The sequence below is a fragment of the Hypanus sabinus genome, unplaced genomic scaffold (assembly GCF_030144855.1).
Source record: "Hypanus sabinus isolate sHypSab1 unplaced genomic scaffold, sHypSab1.hap1 scaffold_1806, whole genome shotgun sequence".
Classification (NCBI taxonomy): Eukaryota; Metazoa; Chordata; class Chondrichthyes; order Myliobatiformes; family Dasyatidae; genus Hypanus; species Hypanus sabinus.
The window spans coordinates 1,673-18,270 of NW_026779894.1; the positions used below are offsets into that span (position 1 = coordinate 1,673).

General features: G+C 38.2%; 1 long non-coding RNA gene across 1 annotated transcript; it reads right to left on the minus strand.

Moving 5' to 3' along the window:
- Positions 1-4,073: 4,073 nt before the first annotated feature.
- LOC132387394 (uncharacterized) lies at positions 4,074-12,155 on the minus strand. The gene is made up of 3 exons (XR_009509876.1): positions 12,002-12,155; positions 10,299-10,345; positions 4,074-6,171 (listed from the first exon to the last, which is right to left on the minus strand). It is a non-coding gene; the product is annotated as an uncharacterized LOC132387394 (long non-coding RNA).
- Positions 12,156-16,598: the final 4,443 nt, after the last annotated feature.

Sequence of the window (16,598 nt, forward strand, 5' to 3'; positions counted from 1 at the left end):
GCAACCAGAACTACAAAACCCAGCAACGACTGAAACCGACAGTGAATCGAGTCTGAGAGAGAGGCGGACTCTCTGGAAAAATCAGACGAAGATGGAGAAGAAGAAGAAGAAGATGAAAGTTCCTCTGAAAATACAAAAAAGATTTTGAGGCAAATAATGCATAAATTAAATGCATTAAAAGTAATTAAAAGTAACCAAAAAGTAATTAAAGAAAACAATAACAAATATGGAGGCTATGTTTGATAAAATGACAAAGAAACAGGAAAAAATGGAAAAGAAAATTACAGATTTGGACGTCAAAATGGAAGAAATAGATGGAAGAATGAAGAAGATGGAAGATGATAATGATGCCTGGACATCAGAAAGAAAACAACTCGTGGGAAAAATTGATAAGCTTGAAAATTTTAGTAGACGCAACAATATTAAAATTGTTGGACTTAAAGAAGGTACCGAAGGAGAAGACCCAATAATTTGTTTTCAAAAATGGATTCCTGAGAAATTGGAAATGGGAGAAGAAACTTTAATTGAAATTGAAAGGGTGCACAGAGCCTTAAGACCAAGATCTCAAGATGATCAAAATCCGCGATCAATTTTGATAAGATGTTTAAGATACCAGGATAAAGAAAAGATTTTGAGGGCGGCTGCCCAGGGTGCTAAAAGAAGAGAAGGTCCGTTGATGATAGCAGAGAAACCAGTTCTTTTTTATCCTGATATAAGTTATAACCTTTTGAAGAGAAAGAAAGAATTTAATCCAGCTAAAAATGTTTTATGTGAAAAAGGTTATAAGTTTTTAATGCGTCACCCAGCAACACTGATAAATTTTTTGGAGGAAGGAAAAAGATTTTTTTCTGATTATCAAGATGCGGAGGTGTTTGCACAAAAACTTCCATCTCTTCGTTAATTAAACGTAGCGATTTCTAAATGTAATGGTTAAAGACGAAGACAGAGAAAGCAAATGGAACTGATGGACATTTAAGGACGATATAAGAGAGAAAAGTAAAATTTTAGAAATATTAATTGAGAATAGTATGTTTTTTATATATACTTTTTATGTTGCGGGGGGCTGCGGAGCTTTGAATCGGTTACTACGGGATTCACGTGTGTAATCACGGCGATTGCCATGACCCGTACAATAGAGGGGGGTAATGTTGTGTTTTTTTTCTTTCACAACATTAGTAAGGGGCTATTTTGTTTTTTTCTTTATTTTCTATTTTTCTTCTATTGTTTTGCCTGGATGATTGGTGGGGACACACATAGCAACATGGTGACTTCTAAAAAGATTTCCCAGGATGCAATGAAAGTTGAAAGATTAGGTATTATTATAGATTGGAGTGACATAAATAAAAATAATGACTAATTTATTGATTTTTTAAGTTTTAATGTTAGTGGGCTTAATGGACCAATAAAAAGAAAAAGAATTTTAACATATAATAAAAAAATGAAAATAGATATAGCTTTCTTACAAGAAACTCATTTAATGGATATAGAACATCAGAAATTAAAAAGAGACTGGGTTGGAAATGTTATTGCAGTTTCACTTAACTCAAAGGCAAGAGGAGTTGCAATTTTGGTTAATAAAAAATTACCAATTAAAATACAAAATATATTAATTGATTCGGCCGGAAGATATTTAATTATACATTGTCAATTTTTTTCAGAACTATGGACTCTTATGAATATTTATGCACCAAATGAAAATGATGTAAAATTTATATAGGAGGTCTTTTTGAATTTGGCTAATGCACATGATAAAATATTAATAGGTGGAGATTTTAATATTTTGTTTAGATCCAGTTTTAGATACATCAATAAAGGCTATTACAAAATCAAAAGTAGCAAAATTAACTCTATCATTGATGAAAGATTTAAATTTGATTGCTATATGGAGAAGAATCAATCCAAAAGAAAGGGATTATTCATTTTATTCAAATAGACATAAAACATATTCAAGGATAGATTTTTTCCTATTATCAACAAATACTCAAGATAGAGTGAAAAATGTGGAATATAAAGCAAGAATATTGTCTGATCACTCTCCTTTAATAATGACAATGATAATGATAGATAAAGAGGAATCAATTTATAGATGGAGATTTAATTCAATTCTACTAAAACGTCAAGATTTTTGTGATTTTATGAGAAAGCAGATTCAGTTCTTTTTAGCTACAAATTTACATTCAGTTGATGATAAATTTATATTGTGGGAAACAATGATAGCATATTTGAGAGGCCAGATAATAAGTTATACTTCTAAAATTAAGAAGGAATATATGATAGAAATAGATCAATTGGAAAAAGAGTTTATAAAATTAGAAAAAGAATCTCAAAGAAATATGACAGAAGAAAAACGAAGGCAACTTATTAATAAGAAGTCAAAACATAATACACTCCAGACATATTGAACAGAAAAAGCAATTATGAGAACTAAACAGAGATATTATGAACTAGGTGAATTTCTTGCATGGCAGTTAAAAACAGATCAGATTTCTAAAACAATAAATGCAATTCGAACAAAAGTGAATGAAATTACTTATTAACCTCTAGAAATTAATGAGGCTTTTAAGAATTTTTATTCTGAGTTGTATAAATCAGAATCAAAGAATGATGACGTTAAGATAGAAGAATTTTTATCACAAATAACTCTTCCAAAATTAAATACAGAAGAACAGAAGGGATTAGGTATGCCTTTTACATTGAAGGAAGTTGAAGAAGCTTTGGGATCACTTCAAAGTAATAAATCTCCAGGAGAAGATGGTTTTCCACCTGAATTTTATAAAAAAAGTTTAAAGATTTATTAATTCCTCCTTTTATGGAGTTAATATATCAAGCGGAAAGAACGCATAAACTTCCAGAATCTTTTTCAACAGCTATTTTAATAGTATTGCCAAAAAAAGATAGAGACCTTTTAAAACCAACATCATATAGACCTATTTATTACTAAACTCTGTACTAAATGACCTTTTTTAATGATCCTCTTTTTAAAACGTTTTTATTGCGTTTTCAAATAATTACAGAAAGAAAAACAAATATACCCTTAGCCCCTCCCCTCTAACAACCCTACAGAAAAAAAGAAAATGAAAAAAAAGAAAGAAAGCGAGAGTGCCTGTATATCTGAAGATCCCCACATGCTCCACGGAGTTCGTAATAACTTTATTATATATACTTGTTTCTTTCCCCAAATAACCAATTATTTTATCTTCGGAGCAGTCATTTGAGATCTTAAGCTGTGTTGCCTTTAAGGCATTTGTTTAGTTTATTATACTTTTGCTTTAGTAATTTGTTTGTTATCATTTTCTAGTTAAAGTTAAGGTTGTTTAAAGTAAATTCGTTTTCTGTGATATATAGCGGCATGCGATGACGTCACTCCCGGTTTCGCCGTGTGTTGTGGGAGAATACCGGTTTGGAGAAACAGGAAGGAGGGGGCTTATGTGTACAGTATCAGCGCGAGAAAAGTTTTCTTTCTACGCACGAGAAACATTAGTGAATCAACGCCCTAAGTTCATGAGATAATCGATATGTTGAATTAAAAATGTTAACGCTGATTCTGTTAAAAGTAATGATGATTGATAAAGTTTATGTTTTTTGTTATTTAAAGCGTTGCGGATAGTTTGTGTTGAAATGTATTTAAAGCCAGTCAATGGCATGGGTAGATTCTGACTGTATGTTGCACTTCAATGTAAGATTGTTGTTGTCGTTTTACTTTTGCAAGTGTTTATGATGTAAATGTGATGTCAAGAAGGAAACAAATACAGTATGTTTTTTGTATTGTTTTATCAACAGTTTTCACCATACCTTAATGTGGAAGAGTGAACATTAAATGGTTAATCTTACTGGGACCGCCTCATTGATTGGTTTATGCTTGGTGTTTAGTTCAGAGTTATTTTACAGCTGTGCGAGAACACTACATAAGCATTTACGAGAATGACACCATCTGATTTCAAATCCCAGAAAATCCTGCAGTCTCGTTCCTGCAGTTCTTCCATTGGAGTGAAAATCATATAGATATTGGAGATGATGTATGTTGCCGTATGTCGATTACAATAATGACATTTGTGCTGTTCATTTTTTTCAGACAGCTGCACCATAGACCCTGAAAGTGACATCAGGAATATCTTCTCCGCAAGTTACAGTGAGCATCTGGGTTAAATCTGATCAACAGCACAAGGTCAGAAACTTAGTGTCACTACCAAAAGTTCCAGCCAATAGAAGTTCAACACTGTATAATGTGTGTTAAAGAAATGTGAAATAGTGCAACACTTGTAATAATAATTAACAATCAATGAAGCATACAAACAATGTGTTCTTCATTAGCATTTATTGTAAGACTGGAAGTGGTTACTACTGATATTGGCAACATTTATTCACCATACCTAATATCTGTGCTCTTGAGATTGTCCCCATTAAACACAAAATTATTATAAATAATTAATTTTAGACGTACTTATTTAAGACCATATGACATAAGAGCAGAATGAGATAATCTGGCCCATTGAATCAGCTCTGCCATTCAATCACTGATGATCCTTTGTTTTATCTCCTCCTCAACCCCATGAGAAAGTAAGGATACATGGGATCCAAGGAGACACTGCTTTGTGGATCCTGAACTGACTTACCCCAAGAAGGCAAAATGTGCTTGGAGACGGGTCATATTCTGCATGGAGGCCAGAGTCCAGTGTTGTGCCTCAGGGATCTATTCTGGGACTCCAACTCTTCGTGATTTTTATAAATGACTGAGACGAGGTAATTTAATGAGATGAGGCATTAATAAGATGCAAAACTGGGCTGAGAAATGGTAGATGGAGTTCAACCCAGATAAGTGTGGCCTGGTTCATTTTGGTAGGTCAAATATGATGGCAGAATGTAGAGTTAATGCCTAGACTCTTGGCAGTGAGGAGGATCAGAGGGATCTTGGGGTCCCAGGCCCAAATTTTCTTTAAATAACTATTTATGGTTCTTAGTAATTGTTCCATCCAAATAAGTAAGTTTATTTCTTACAATTTTAAAAGGAAGGTTAGTATTAATTGATACTAAATGATTCAATAGAATAAGTTCACTCTTATCCTGAATACTGACTAAAACTGGAGACAAAAGAATGTACGATAGCTAATAAAGTCTCAACATTAGGAATATAAAGCAAAAGGTCATCGGCATAATGCAAAATTTCTAAGGTAAGGACATGTTCGGCACAGCTTTGTAGGCTGGAGGGCCTGTATTGTGCAGTAGTTCCGTGTTTCTATGTTTCTATCATATCTGTTTCCTCAACATTTCATGTCCCTCCACCAATATTCCTAATATCTGCAAACCTGGCAGGAAAGCCATCTATTCCTTCATCTAAGTCATCATATACAGCATAAAAGTAAGTGGCCCCATAGGAACCCTGCGGATCACCACTAGCCACTGGCAGCCAACCAGAACAGGATCCATTTATTCCCACTCGCTGCCTCCTACCAATCAGCCAATGTACTACCCATGTTAGTAACATTCTTGTAATACCATGGGCTCTTAATTAAATGCGCAGCCTTCTGTGTGGCACTTGTGTCAAAGGACCTCTTAACGCCCAGATATACAAAATACACTGCATCCCCTTTATCTATCCTACTGGCATTCTCATCAAATTATCGCAAAAGGTACATATTTTTAGCCAGATGGTGGAGGAATTATGGAATTCGTTGCCACATACAGTGTGGAGGCCCAATCATTGAAGGTGCTTAAGGAGGAGATTGATAGGTATCTAATTAGTCAGTGTATCAAGGGATATGGGGAAAAAGTCGAAAATTGGATCTAGATGGGAGAATAGTTCAGCTCATGGTGGAGTGGCAGAGCAGACTCAATGGGTCGAATGTAATATGAATTATTAATAGAGTAAACGAATAGACTATAACAGAGACAGTACTTAGCTCATGACGAATTAATGTTGTCACAAATAAAGTGACTATGAATCACTGATTATTTCTACTTGGCATAATTTATAATTATTTAATTATTTCTGGTTAAATATTGCTATATTTCTACACAATTCCTGCTTAGTATGAATGTAACGAGACCCAATTTCCTTCGGGATCCATAAAGTATGTCGTTCAGTCTGTCTGTCTGACTGAAGTTTCTGGCAGACTGAATTCCTTCCGATGGATCATTGCTGGGAGTGCTCGTTCCTTTTGGGCAGCTCGCCATCTACAACACAAGTTCAGAAATATTCATTTGTTACTGAAAGCATAGTACCTTAAAACCTGGAATACAACAAATGATTAATATTGAAAAGGATAAAAAAAAAACCTGACACATAAAGGTTTGGAACAAGAGGAAGTGGATTATGATGAATGTTAAATTGTGCCAATGCTTGAAATAAGGGATGGCAATAAATAAAGGGCAGCAAGAAGACCACAGACATGTCATCAGGTTTGAAGGACCATGTGCCTCAATGACACTGAGTTCTATGTTGTCTGGAGTCAGGGCCTTCTGCTTTAGCTCTTGGTAGTATCAGCCATACCTAACAGGTCAATAAGTAGAGGCCAGGCGAAGAGATGTCCATGGGTCCTGCCCGTTCAGGGTTTCAGTTCAGCAATAAAAATTCAGACTGGTAAATCAAAACTGGTCTGGAAAAGCAATAAAGAATAATTCTACATCTGAGTGTAACTGTATTCCTGAGTCTCCACATGAAATGCATACTAGACAGTAGAGAAAACTAAGTGGAAGTACTGACATGATGAAGGAAGCCCTGGACACAACCAGAGAGGAAGACCTTTATTGCTGCCAAAAACACCGGTAGTGTAATGGGCAGAAAATATAAATAGAACAGTTGCATTTGTCTTTCAGCATTGTTTGTTTTCGAATTATGATAACTCAGAACTTATAGTAGGATGCAGAAAATTTAATTCCTTTACTGCACAGAAGAAAGAGACATCTGGAATTTACTCCAATGTCGTGGTGAACATCCTCTTATCATCAGTCGTGTGCTCTGAATCATGCACCAAAAAATGCTGCTTGATATTTGCCACACACACATACTCCTTGCAGAAATAAAAATATTATTTCTGGAGCTGTATTTCCTCAGTGTCAGCTTGGCTTACAATTGAGACTAGATACAACTATTGTATTATACAATATTAATTAAAGTTCATAATGTGCTCCTTTGTTGCCTTTACATAGATCTAGTTTTATCAAGAGAACAGAAACATTCCCCGATATGTGACACAGCAGACTCTGCTTAGCTAATATTATAGACTGATTACTTTTGTTGAAAGTTATCAATATACGTTATCAAATGACAATTTTAATTAAATTACAAAGCAGTTCAAATCACTACAACAGGACTGACGATTTGGTATTCACTTAATGAGTGACATGTCAACAGAAACATTGAGAAAGTTTGTAGTATGATACCAAAGCAAAACGGATTATTGTGTAATGTGGGCATTGATTGCAAATTGATTGGAACTCATTGTCCTGTAATTCTGTTTGAGGCATCATGGTCGTGGAATTATGGAATTCGCTGCCACATGCAGTGTGGAGGCCCAATAATTGAGGGTGTTTAAGGAGGAGATTGATGGGAATCTAATTAGTCAGGGTATCAAGGAATATGGGGAAAAAGTCGGAAATTGGAGATGGGAGAATACTTAACTTCATGGTGAAGTGGCGGAGCAGACTCAAGGGGCCGAATGGCCTACTTCTGCTCCTTTACCTTGTCTTGTCTTGACATGTGAATTATTAATATAGTAAATGAATAGACTAAACTCAGAAACAGTGCTTAGCAGATAACGAATTAATGTTGTCACGAATAAAATGACTATGAATCACTGATTACTTCCACTTGGCATAATTTATTATTATTTAATTATTTATGGTTTTATATTTCTATATTTCTACGTGGGCTTTTCTGCCGGCTTTCACTATTACGCTGTTACAGGAGTTCTAGCCTTTCTTCTGGTGCGTCTCAAGGAGCTGTTCCCCAGACCCTCTTTTATCCCCACTCATAGGGTCTCAGATGTCACTCAGGGTGGAATGATGCCATCCCCTAACCTGCCCACGTTGCCTAAGGGCTTCCATGAAGCAGAGTACTCAATACACAATTCCGCCTCCAAGAAACAATGACCTTTTCCGTGGCTTTGTATCGCTGGGGGCCAGGACATTCCAAACTTCTCTCTCTCATTTCCTGGGTCTCCTACCCTGACTTAATAGCGATCTTGCAATTCTCAAAAATGAAGAGGGAGAAAACAGAGAACTATCGACCTGTCAGCCTGACATCGGTGGTGGGAAAAATGCTGGAGTCCATTATTAAGGATGAAATAGTGGCATATCTAGATAGGAGTGATAGGATTGGCCCGATCCAGCATGGATTTACCAAGGGTGAATCATGCTTGACTAATCTGTTGGAGTTTTTCGAGGAAGTAACCAGGAAGTTAGGCGGGGGAGATGCAGTGGATGTAGTGTACCTTGATTTTCAGAAGGCATTTGATAAGGTCCCACATAGAAGATTGGTGGGTAAAATCAAAACTCATGGCATCGGGGGGAAGGCATTTACATGGATAGAACACTGGTTGGCAGATAGAAAGCAAAGGGTAGGTGTGAATGGGTGTTTCTCGGAATGGCAGGTGGTGACTAGTGGGGTGCCACAGGGCTCGGTATTGGGACCACAGCTGTTTACCACTTACGTTAATGATTTGGATGAAGGCATAAAAAATAACATCAGCAAATTTGCTGATGATACTAAGCTGGATGGCAGTACGACATGTGATGAGGATGCTGGGAGAATTCAGGGTGACTTAGATAGGCTGGCTGAGTGGGCAGATACTAGGCAGATGGCGTTTAATGTGAATAAGTGTGAGGTTATCCACTTTGGGAGTAAGAACAGAAAGGTAGATTATTATCTGAACGGTTTAGAGTTGGGTAATGGAGCAATAAAATGAGATCTCGGAGTCCTTGTTCATCAGTCACTGAAGGTGAATGAGCAAGTGCAGCAGGCAGTGAAGAAGGCTAATGGAATGTTGGCCTTTATTGCAAAGGGAATTGAGTACAAGAGCAAGGAAATCCTTCTGCATTTGTACAGAGCCCTGATGAGATCTCACCTGGAGTATTGTGTACAGTTTTGGTCTTCAGGGTTAAGGAAGGACATCCTGGCTGTAGAGGAAGTGCAGCGTAGATTCACGAGGTTAATTCCTGGGGTGTCTGGACTGTCTTACGCAGAGTGGTTAGAGAGACTGGGCTTGTACACGCTGGAATTAAGGAGATTGAGAGGGGATCTGATTGAAGCATGTAAGATTATTAAGAGATTGGACTAGATAGTGGCAGGAAATATGTTCCAGATGCTGGGAGAGTCCAGTACCAGAGGGCATGGTTTGAGAATAAGGGGGAGGTCATTTAGGACAGAGTTAAGGAAAAGCTTCTTCTCCCAGAGAGTTGTGGGGGTCTGGAATGCACTGCCTTGGAAGATAGTGGAGGCCAATTCTCTGGATGCTTTCAAGAAGGAGCTAGATAGGTATCATGGATAAGGGAATCAAGAGATATGGGGACAAAGCAGGAACAGGGTATTGATAGTAATTGATCAGCCATGATTTCAAAATGGCGGTGCAGGCTTGTAGGGCCGAATGGTCTACTGCACCTATTGTCTATTGTCACAGGCGTAACACTGACATGATGAAGGAAGCACTGAACACAGCCAGAGAAGGAAGACCTTTATTGCTGCCAAAAACACCAGTAGTGTAATGGGCAGAAAATATAAATACAACCGTTGCACGTGAACTTTTAGCATTGCTCATTTTTGAATTATGATAACTCAGAACTTGCAGTAGGATGCAGCAAACTGAAGTCCTTTACTACACAGGAGAATGAGACATCTAGAGTTTACTCCAGTGTCATGGTGAACATCCTCTTATCATCAGTCGATGCTCTGAAGCATGTACCAGGAAATGTCGATGGATATTTGCCACACACACACATGCAGAAATAAAAATCATATTACTGGAGCTGTATTTCCTCAGCGAAAGCTTAGCTTACAATTGAGACTGAATACAATTGGAAAGGACGGTGAGTTGTTTCCTCTGGAGCACCAGATCCTGTGTGGAATTCCGATGAAGGTTTATAAGTTTAAAAGAGGCATAGATAGAGTAGACAGGGAGTATCTGATTCCCGGGGTTGAAATGTCAAATATCAAAGGGCAGGCATTTAAAGTGAGAAGGCGTGTGTTCAAAGGGCATGTGAGGCGTAGGGTTTTTTTTTTTTATTCAGAGAGTGGTGGATCACTGGAATGCACAGTTCTTAATAGATCTTAACAGACCTTTACTTCTAACAAACCACAAAGTCACCTGTTGTGTCGTCGGAATCTGCTTCTCAGACTTTCGCTCATATTTTCCTGTGAATTGACAAGAAACAAAGAATTGTGAATTCAACTTGCAGCTCAGTTATCTCAGACCATTGACTTTCTTGCCCATGGAAAAATTCCTCACCGTGTTTTCCGGAGGTCGGGTTTGAGAATATAGAGTTCGGGTATGAGGACAGATGACACATTATAGTTGAGTGAATGACACACACCAATCCTCATGGAGGGATCAGAAATGCAGTGAGGGAGCCATTTAAAGCTCATGGGGGCCAGTATGTCCGAGGAGCTAACCTGGACCCAACATATTGATACAGCTGTAAAGAAGGTGTGACGGCGGCTATATTTCAATAGGAATTTGAGGAGATTTGGAATGTCACCAAAAATGCTATGCTTTCTTGGAAGCTTGACAAAATTTGAATTATTATCTGAAACATTGACAAATTTCTACAGATGTCTGTTAGAGAGTTTATTGACTGGTTTCATCTTGGCCTGATATGGAAGCATCAATGCCATTGTACGGAAAAGCCTGTAATATGTACTAAATATGGCCCAGTCCGTCATTGGTGAACATCATCCACCATTGAACACAGGAAAGTATTCGGCACCAGTTCTCACTATTTAATTTGACCAGACAGCTCCTCAGAAAATATTTCCAAAATTTCCGTCCACCTCCCACCCCACTTGTGCATCAATCAAAGTATCTTCTCGATGAATAAACCCTGAAGTATCATGGGAACATTTCCATTGCAAGACCAACACGATTTTCTATAACTGTCCGTGAGTAACTTCTCGTGGGAAATTGTAATTGACGTTGTTTTCAGCCCTGTTGGGGATGCCTGCCTCAAGTAACATTCATCTATTTTGTCTAGTCAAACCAATCTCCCATTCATTACTATTCCAGCCAATTAACTTCTGAAAATATATACTCATGATGGCAAATCGACTTTATTGCATATGGCATGACTTAAGGAAGAGCTAATGCATAATCTATATTCTGTGTGCTGTCTGTCCCTTCATCTTTGTGATGTTGCTGCATGCAAATTTTCCTTGGTACTGAATCCGCACCTCACTGAATTTATGATAATAAGAATAAACTCAATTTGACTTGGAAAAATTAATGTTTTTTTATTGCATTTCAGTATGTACATTATATCAAAAAATAGATGTTTGACTTTAAATAAAATGTTGTTTGGAATATTAATGATCTGACACATTTGATTTAGTCAAAGCCCAAAGCATCATTGAGGATCCCTTGCACGTATCTCCCAATCTCTTTGACCTATAATCATCGGGAAGGAGGTACTGGAGCTTGAGGACTATGACTGCTAGACTGGGTAATAGCTTCTTTCATTAGGTTACAAAACCAATGAATGCCCTGCCACTCCCGACCTCTCATCACAAGACAGTGAGCTCTTTACTGTTAGTTGTTTTTTTTTAATGTGCTGCACACTGCATGCATTGTGAATTATATTTTATTCACTTATTTTTGACAATATTTAGTTTTATGTGCTTTGTGCGATCAATGTTCTGTGGTTGGAGCACGTTGTAGAGGAATGTTGTTTCGTTTGGTTGTATATCTGTGAAGAAAATTGAATTTGAACTTGAGTTCCTGAACCTGTTCAATTTTTGGGATTGCAGGCAATTTCAACAATGAACACTGTTAAAGAAGTGGAGGTAAGACAATCCTACCTGTGAAGAAATTCCCTCTGCATTACTGTTTAATCTGTGTTCAAAATGTCCGGTCATTTGAGCTTTGGAAAACTCAGTGTTAACAAGCAGCAGGAGAAACACCAGGACGACAAGTGTTTTTTGGAAGGCCATTATCTGGAGGAAGGTATCTCACTTTTGATAGCTCTGGTAAAGAGAAAAGAAGGACATTGAAAGCTTATGGTTATTGAAAGACCTAGATAGAGTTGAAGTAGAGAGGATGTATTTTGTGGTGGTGGAGTATGGGACCAGACGGTACAGCCTTGGAGTAGAAGTATGTCCCTTTACAACAGGGATGAGGAGGGATTTCTCGAGCCAGAAGGTGGTGAATCTGTGGAATTGCTTGCCACAGACAGCTGTGAAGCTAAGTGATTGGGGATGTGTAAAGTGGAGATTGATAGATTATTCATTAGTATGTTTGTGAAAGGTTCCTGACCAGGGGAAGCAAATGAGGTTGAGAGGGATAATAAATCAGCCAAAATGGAATGGTGGGGCAAACCCTTTGGGTTTAAATGGCCTAATTCTGCTCCTATGACTTTTGGAAACTACAAATTGAGAGGTAGAATATTTCAGAAAACTGAGAATACAGGTAAAGTGAATACAGACATACTTCTATATGACAAGAATGACTTATCGTTGGATAGCTGGGACAGTAAATCAGATCAGTTTTAAAGGCAATACTGTATTTTTGTAGTTTAAGTTGTGTGTGTTCAACAATAGGCTATAGTATATCTGTGCTGAATTCAGTTCCCACATATTGTCTTGTACAATCAGATACCTGTCACTGAAGGTAATAGATTATCTGCAGAAGTACAGACTCTAGTAGCCTTGAAGACTACTTTAGAAGACCCTTCAATTGTACATAGAATAACATTAAAATTACTATTCTCTTCTTTAATCACAGAGAGTATGAATTTAGATTCCATTCCGTATGAGCTGCAAGTTCCTGTACTGCTGCCTTTGCTGAGCTGATTGTTTTCCATTTCCCTAAAGTTGTTTTTATGCTGAGTTCGTATCAGTGTCAAGTGTGACCAGGTGGTGTGATTCTTCCCTTGAGGCTATAGAATGGGTTCAAGGTCCAATCTTGTGAACAGTTCAAATTCTAGGATGCTATTTCAATGCAGCTCTGAAGCAATCCAGACAGAGATGTTAAAGCCTCTTGAGTGATTTCCATGTACCTTGGAAAAGATGGGCAAGTTCTCCCTGGTGTTCAGTCCTTGTCCTTTCTATCAGTGTCATTATCAAACACATTGTCGTAACATTGCTGCATGAGTGAGATTGGATGCTGTTTTTTCAATTTATCAGAAACTCTACTTCTAAAATACCTCAATGACAGAGAAATGGTTCAGGACAGCCCAATCAGAGCATAATACATTCAGTGGCCATTTTATTATGGACACCAGTACATCCCATTACACTTGTTAGTGCCGATATCTCATCATCCAAAATTTTCGATGTAACTTAATGCATAAAAGCATTCTGGAATGGTCAAGAGATTCATTTGCTGTTGAGACCAAACATCAGCATAGAAGAGAAATGAGATCTTAGTGACCTTGACCATGGATTGATCACATGTGCCAGGCAGGGTGGTTTGAGAATCTCAGAACCTTCAGCGACTTTCATGTACAAGAGATTCCAGCGTTTAAAGATAAGTCATCTGATCTTTGGCAGTTCTATGGGTGAAAATATTTGTTTCTGTGATATGTCAGACTGTTTAAGGTGACAGAAAGGTGCTATTAACTCAAATTACGACATGCTAAATCAATGGTGTGCAGAAGAACATCTACATCTCATGAACATGGAATGTCGAAACTAATTTAACGTCATTGCTGCTTGTGTAGTTTAGGAGCCAACATGTTTAATGATATTGTGAGAGATTTAAAATTCTAATTGGAATCTTTACCTTGAGTTTAGAAATAGCAAGTTGTAAATTGCAAAGGATTTAACCAACAGCTACAAAGTAACAGTCAAACATGTCAGTTTGCTATGAAAATGCTTTGAGAACATAGAACAATGACGAGTACAGCACAGCACCAGGCCATTTGGGCCACAATGTTGTGATGAACTAGCTATAAAGCAAATCAAAAACACCCAAACACTAATCCTTCCTGCCTATACCATGTCCATACCCTCCATCTTCCTGCAATCCTCTATCAGATTACCCCTCAGCCTTTGGAGCTCCAGTGGAAACAACATTTTATTACGCCTCCTGTGATAGCACACACCCTCTAAATGAAGCAGTATCCTGGTAAACATATTCTTCACCCTCTCCAAAGCCTCCGCATCCTTCCAAGTGTGGGGCAACCAGAACTGTATGCAGTCATCCAGATGTGGCCCAACGAGAGTCTTACAAAGTAGGAACATGACTATTGAGCTAAATTATTTGAATAATAAATGCAAGCATGTTGTAAGCCTATTTCTAAACAACATACCAACTTGTGTAGCTACTTAGAACTAGCAATGAACTAGGATGCCATGATCTCTCTGCTCAGCAACACCAAAGGACCTTGCCCATAACAGTGTTCTGTCTTGCGTTTGCCTTACTGAGGTGCAATTCGTCACATTTATCTGGGTCAATTTCCATTTGCCATTTCCCAGCCTATATCTGCAATTGATCTACATTTTGCTAAATTTATTGCCAGTTCTCCACACTATCCACAGCTCCATCAATTGTTTCATCATCTGCCAATTTACCAATGAAGCCATCTCCATTTAATGCTTGTCAATAATTATTTCAGAAAGACTCAGACAAATCAGATTTACCTGTAACGAAGAAATCGAAGTTGCTTTCGTTGACCTGCTGAATCAGATTTCGGTGGTTGTCCCCTATATATTGTGATTCAGGGAGGGGAACAACCTCAAATGGAGTATTTTGCAATGGCGCAAATATTTGGATAAACATGTTTGTGAAGATTAATCAATGCACTGTGACTATGAACAAACAGTTCATATCTTAGTGTATTCAAATGGGGATCTTATATACTCACTGTGCCTGGAGATGAAATCCACATATTTACAAAATCAAAGTGAACACTCTTACTGTTAGGAGAAGTAAGAACCAAGATGCACTTATACCTCATCCGTAGCATGGACTCTCAAATTGCACCGTCCACTGCAATCTTGGTCAGCAACCAATAATTTCCTATCTTTTTCCTTCCTGTGTTCCTCAGGAGTAGAGTGACATTTGTGATTTCCCGGTCACAGGGAGCAATTCCTGACTAATTATTCTTGCACTATGAATGCCTTCACAATCGCTTCAGCCTCTTTTTGCGAATCCGTGGTGTCTTGTCCATCCACCGTCAGGATTTACAACTCTCCAAGCAATATCTCCTTATTAAAAGTGATGATACTCAATGCCGCCCAGGCTTCAATTTCTGGCATCTCTTCATGACGGAAAACATTGGAGACTGACACAAAGTACGTGTACAGTTCTCTGCCGTTTCAGTGTATCTGACAACTTCTCCAGTGTCATTTCCCAGAGGTCCAATATCCATTCTACACTCTCTTTTACTGTTTATACATCTGTAAAAGTACTCTTTGTATCCTCTTTAATATTCACAAAAAGAATTAGGTTTAATATCACTGCTATATGTCTTGAAATTTGTTATGCTCGAGAAGTACATCGTAATACATTATAATAAAACCAGTAAATCACAGTGAGATTTCTATAAAAATAGTATAAAAAAGTTAAATAAGTAAGAAATCCGATGTCAGATGGGAAGAGGCTGTCGCTGAACCATTGAGTGTGTGCCTTCAGGCTCCTGTACCTCCTCCATGATGGTAGAAATGGGAAGAAGGCATGTCCTGGGTGGTGGCGGTCCCTCATGATGGATGCTGCCTTTTTGAGGCAGCGCTCGTCAGTGATGTCATGGATGCTATTATTTCATCCATACTTTTCCTTAATTCTATTGTAATTATTCAGCACATTATTCTACACCTTCTGCATTATTAATGTTTTACCTTATCCTACCTCATTACACTGTGTAACGATATGATTTGATTTGTCTCAAGGGTACACATGCAAAACATTCACTATTGCGGTACCTATGGCAATAATAAAAACATTCCAATTCCAATCTGTTGAACCGACTTCCCTGCTATTTAGTGAAATACAGTCCACAGCCCTAGTTATGTGATTTGTCAGGACTTCAGACCTAGCATGTTTCAGCTGGGACCTGTCCAATCAAATCATCTCCATCCTTCCCCAATAGTGGAAGCAAAGTACCATGAATCTAAGCACTCTTCTCTTCCTCCAGCCAGCCCTCCTGTCACCCGGAGCCATTGGATCGTCCTGACTTAAGGAGGGACAGCTGTCGCCTAATAGGGGGCAGGTGTTTATAAGGGACTCGCGGACTGAGCCTGGGTGTGGGTTGTCCTACTCCGAAGCCGGTTTTACCCGATCTGTACCTGGGCTGCCGGCTCTGAATTCTGCTCTTTCCCTGGTTGCCGGCCTGCTCGGAATCCTGTTTTGCCCTGGTTGCCGGCCTCTTCTGCATCTGTTCTGTCCGGTTGGTCTTGTTCCACTGCTTCTCTCCTGTGCGCTGGTCCCGCTGTTCCGCCTTAGTCGCCTTGCCTGCGC